At 36.9% G+C, this 5000-nt stretch overlaps 1 protein-coding gene across 1 annotated transcript in view; it reads right to left on the reverse strand.

The window, feature by feature from the left end:
• Window positions 1–2928: 2928 nt before the first annotated feature.
• The window catches only part of rasl10a (RAS-like, family 10, member A), a 12279-nt gene continuing 10207 nt past the window's right edge, over window positions 2929–5000 (reverse strand). The window contains exon 3 of the mRNA XM_046841692.1: window positions 2929–5000. This exon is cut by the window's right edge and continues 1032 nt beyond it. The gene's annotated coding sequence lies outside the window, so the exon portion shown is untranslated.

Raw genomic sequence — 5000 nt, forward strand, 5'->3', positions numbered from 1 at the left:
TAACTGAAGTACTCTTTACTGTAACAGAGTACTTGTTACTGTAACTGAAGTACTCATTACTGTAACAGGAGTATGGGGTACTGTAACAGGAGTACTCATTACTGTAACTAAAGTACTCATTACTGTAACAAGAGTACTTGTTACTGTAACAGGAGTACTCATTACTGTAACAGGAGTACTCGTTAGTGTAGAAGGAGTACTCGTTACTGTAGCAGGAGTACTGGTTACTGTAACAGGAGTACACGTTAGTGTAGAAGGAGTACTCATTAGTGTAGCAGAAGTACTCATTACTGTAGCAGGGGTACTGGTTACTGTAGCAGGGGTACTGGTTACTGTAACTGGAGTACTGGTTACTGCTACAGGAGTACTGTTTACTGTACCTGGAGTACTGGTTACTGTAGCAGGGGTACTGGTTACTGTAACTGAAGTACTGGTTACTGTACCTGGAGTACTGGTTACTGTAGCAGGGGTACTGGTTACTGTACCTGGAGTACTGGTTACTGTACAGGAGTACTGGTTACTGTACCTGGAGTACTGGTTACTGTAGCAGGGTACTGGTTACTGTAACTGGAGATAAAGCATCGCTGAGCTGTGTGAACTTTGCTGTACACATTACATTAATTATGAATTAGTTATAAATGATTATATCCATATTGAACATGATGAATGTGAACACTGACTGCACCCCAGACCTCCTCACATCTCCTACATCACTACCTGACTTTACTAACACACTTGCAGCTGAATAAATCTCCACAAAATCATCCTCCCAGAAGAGTGGAGCTCATTATAACAGGACATGGAGACTAAATGTGGAATGAAAAGTTTATTTCCCGTTGATGAAGCAGTGTTTTTGTTGGCATGTGTTTTGTCTCCTGAGTGTTTATTAATGGTGATTTGGGTTGGTTGTATTTCTGCTCCTTTACACTCACTAATATACAGGAAGTGAGACTCAGCATGAGAAACATCTTCAGAAGCATTTCAGATCATTCACAAAACACTTTCTTTTATTATTTATTTTATTGTTAACCATTTAGTACAGAGTGAAAAAAACCTAGTCTATGTGTGTAGAAAAAATAAAAAAAGAGAAAAATAAATTAGTAGCCCTTTACACACACACACACACACACACATACACACACACACACACATACACACGTTCAGAAACTTTAAACACACTTTACAAAACATTTAACATCAAAATCATTGGTGGGTGCGAGGGGGGTCCACCATTATTACAGATTTAACCAATATCATGAAACATATTTTTGCTCCGCCCCGAGACCCGCCTAGGGTCTAAATGTGGAATTAATATTTTTGAAGCTGAAAAATATGTCAACAGCAACCAACTTCAACACTTCAGCATTCACGATAAAGGCGTTCTGTTAATGTCTCTGTGTTTATTAACCAATTAAACAATCAACCAATTAAACAATCAACAATTCAATCAACCAAAACAATTAGCACATTTTCCTCAGGATTGTGAAATAAAACGTTCACATCAAACTGTCCTTTTAAAAAGGAAATTCTTAGTTGCAGGATTCAACATAGCGCATGACAGACTTCTGAAAGGTTCTTCTACATTGACCCTAATGAAGAAGTCATGAATTTACAAGCCATAAGGATCGTAAGTATTTTATAAAATGACATTAAGCAAGTTTATAACAAAGAAGCCCTCTGTTACAGGTTTCTACATAGAACCTTTGATGGAATCGCACTTGAAGAACCTTTAGGTTTTGTTTAGTGTGGTCACTTCAGTCAGATGCAGTTGATAAAAAAGAGAAACCAAGTCTTTTTTTAAAGTGTATTTCTCAGAGTTGACTCACTTCTTGAACTCTGCCAGTTTCACCAACAAGGGTTTCTCAAGAACATATCGTTTTCCTGAGCGAGAAATAGGTTGGTTTTTTGGAACGGTTCTTCAGGTGTAGGGTTCTACAGATAAAATGCTCTAAATGAAAAAATAAACATGAAACTTTATCTGCTGAATGAAATCCAATGTACAGAATTTTTTGTTTGTTTGTTTGGATTTTTTTTTACCTCTGCCAGTTTCACAAACAAAAGTTCCTGAAAAACTTTTTTTTTCCTGAGAGATGTTTTAGATAGAACTCTTAACATAATGTAATATGTTTGAGGGTTCTAGATGTAAGATACTCTGCCTAGTGCACCGAGTTCCTCATGGGTTCTTTAACACTTTGTACAGTTTCAACTTTAAAAATACACACTGAACCTTTACACCTGAAAGGGTTCTTTACTTGTAGGGTTTTACAAAGAATCTTTAACCAGTTCCTGCTCAACGTGTGTGAACTTTAGCTCCATGTTGTATTTTTCAGGTTGGACAATGGTCCGATCTGAAAACTGATTTCAACAGATATATTTCCTGAGAAATCTTTTAGTCTGCAGATAAACAGTCGTCCACAAGGTGGCATCAGAAGGAACCATAATGAACCCGATTGTAAAAGTCTTGTGCAGAAGGAACATGCTCTCCTGAGAAATGCTTCAGTTCAGGAAGGTGATGTAAAACAGTAGAACATTAGAAAAGGCTCGAGGTCTGTATCTGTAAGGAACCCCTGGGTAAATGTTCTACGACCTCTAAAGAAAGCAGGAGAACACAGGACGAGACACATATTTGTTTGCATCCGTGCAGATTAGACCTGAACTGGTTTGAAAAAAACATGCAAATGTACTACAATGTACTGACGTCCTTCATTATTGAGAAGAGACTTTGTTTGAAATGGTATGAAACACGCTGAGTGTGTTGTGTTGTATAGTGTGTAGTGCATAGCATTTAGTGTACAGTGTGTAGTGTGTATGTATGATGTATAGTGCATAGTGTATACTGTATAATGAAAAGAGTAGTGTGTGTGTGTGTGTGTGTGTGTGTGTGTGTGTGTGTATGTCAGTGGCGTCCTCTGCTGGCCTAAACACTATCAGAATACTTACATTTAAGTCAAAATGTTAATTTATTTTTAAGTTAAAATGTACATTTGAATATATATGTCATGTGTTTATATATACATGTTATATGTCTCTACAGTTTTTCTCTCAGTTGCACTGTTTGAGTTGAGTATGTTTACATTTGTGTTTCTGTCCAATCAGATTTCAGACCTATCAGATAAACTTACAAGGACATTTACAAGATGGAGTTTTTAAGAAACTGGAGCTGGACATGATGAGAAAAAGGTCACCAAAACAGTTGATATGCTTCTTCATGAAATGTTATACTTCTGCATTTTCTTTCCTCTAGAATTTGCACACAATTTGTCTTCATTTCGAATCCCCAGAAAAAAAGGAAATGCACAGAAACGCAGGAAACCCTGGGGTGATGTGAGGAGGTGAATATGGATGCTCCTGCTGGAGATGATGTATGTGGAGGTGGAGTTGTGGCTCCAGTGAAAGGAGACGTGTTGAATTGTGATCATTGTGTTTGTTGCTTTAGTGATGAACTCATTGGGACTGTATGAGATCCTGTGTGAGATGCAGCTCTGATCTACTGCACTTCTCTATAATACTGATGGGTTCTGGAGATGTGGTGTATAATGATGGGATTAGGAGGTGGATATCTACCTGAACAATAGAACATCACTGAAGGCCTCGGGGTGAAATACACAACCTGATACTGGTTTGTATAGTGTATAGTCTGTATTGTATAGTGTGTTATATGTCATTTATAGCATGTAGTCTATAGTGTGTGTTGTATAGTGAATGCTATGTAGTGTAAAGTGTATGTTGTATAGTCTACAGAATGTAGTGTATAATAAGTGTTGTATAGTGAAGTTTGTATTGTGTAGTTATACCATTTCTAACACAGACTCAGAGCAAACCTGACATTATAACTACTGAAATGAAAGCTAGCATTGTAACTAGCATCAGTTTAACTAGCCTCAGTTTAACTAGCATTGGTGTAGCTAGCCTTAGTTTAACTAGTATCAGTTAACTAGCCTCAGTGTAGCTAGCATCAGTTTAACTAGCATTAGTGTAGTTAGCATCAGTTTAACTAGCATTAGTGTAGCTAGCCTTAGTTTAACTAGCATCAGTTTAACTAGCCTCAGTGTAACTAGCATCAGTTTAACTAGCATTAGTGTTTGTCACACACTGTTGTTGTTCCTGTCAGTGAAATTTCCAAACATTGCAATGATTATAGTTTCTTATTTGTGATATTGTTGACATGCAGTAAGAAAATCAAATGCCCACAGTCACTGATTCCTAAACTTCATGCTGATGACTTGGATTATTACAGACTTCACAATTATGCAGAAAAAAAAGCTGAAAACACGCAGCTGCAGATCTCGAGATCTTTCGATGAGAAGGTCAGTTTATAAAGAGGAGCATCAGTGGTGTTCACTACATCCACAGCAAACATCAGGGAACTTCCTTGGTTTGTGTGTGTGTGTGTGTGTGTTATCAGTTTTACCTCAGAATTTGAGCTACACCTGACTGGATCTCATTAACACTCTGAAGGAAGACCTATGAGTACAGTAGAGATGTTTCTGTCGACCCTTTCTTATGAGTATAAAACATTACATTTGTGCAATTCAGCTGCAATATGGCTGTAATCTGGCTGTAATCCATCTGTAATCTGGTTGCAATACAGATGTTATTGAGCTGCAAACAGTCTGTAATCTGTAATTTGGTTATAATCTGTAATCTGGCTGTAATCCATCTGCAAACAGTCTGTATATTGTCTGTAATCTAGTTGTAATCTGGCTGTAATTCAGATGCAGTCTGGTTGTATTGCTAACATTTGAACATAAAGGTTTTTAAATATTATTATTTAGACACAAAACTTAAAAAACCCTAATATTTATTGATTCAAATGTCCCAATTGTATATTATAAAGATTTTTGTGTATTTCTGTAAAAAACTGAATCAGGGGTGAGTTTGTGATATCATTAACACAGATTAAAGATACAAGCTACTGGATGGATGACAGAAACTTTTGTCATAAAGTTGACATTTTTTTTACACTTATTCCCATTAAACTTTCTCAATATGTGTGTGCA

This window comes from Silurus meridionalis, chromosome 27 (assembly GCF_014805685.1).
Source record: "Silurus meridionalis isolate SWU-2019-XX chromosome 27, ASM1480568v1, whole genome shotgun sequence".
Taxonomy (NCBI): domain Eukaryota; kingdom Metazoa; phylum Chordata; class Actinopteri; order Siluriformes; family Siluridae; genus Silurus; species Silurus meridionalis.